Raw genomic sequence first — 220 nt, 5'->3', positions numbered from 1 at the left:
CCCCCCCCCCCGCGGGTGGGAGGGGCGCGGGCGGAGAGGCGGGTGGGGAGGATGCCTTTGGGTGGAGGTGATGGCGAGCGGAGTGGCAAGGTGATGGGGACGGGGTCCCAAGCAGCGTGGGCCTCCCTGGCATGTGGTCAGCCCGGTCCCAAAGGAGGGGAACAGCCGAAGGCACTGGGAGGTGGGAAGGATTTTGGCTGCTGGGGCATATTTTGGCTGC

General features: G+C 69.1%; 1 protein-coding gene across 1 annotated transcript in view; it reads right to left on the bottom strand.

The window, feature by feature from the left end:
• The window catches only part of LOC104461860 (collagen alpha-1(XVIII) chain-like), a gene marked incomplete at both ends in the record, with an annotated part of 7,978 nt that overhangs the window by 3,523 nt on the left and 4,235 nt on the right, over positions 1–220 (bottom strand). The window lies entirely within an intron of this gene.

The sequence above is a fragment of the Pterocles gutturalis genome, unplaced genomic scaffold (genome assembly GCF_000699245.1).
Source record: "Pterocles gutturalis isolate BGI_N339 unplaced genomic scaffold, ASM69924v1 scaffold26311, whole genome shotgun sequence".
NCBI lineage: Eukaryota > Metazoa > Chordata > Aves > Pterocliformes > Pteroclidae > Pterocles > Pterocles gutturalis.
The sequence above is the reverse complement of the archived record's forward strand: the minus strand, read 5'-3'. Positions and strand labels throughout refer to the sequence as shown.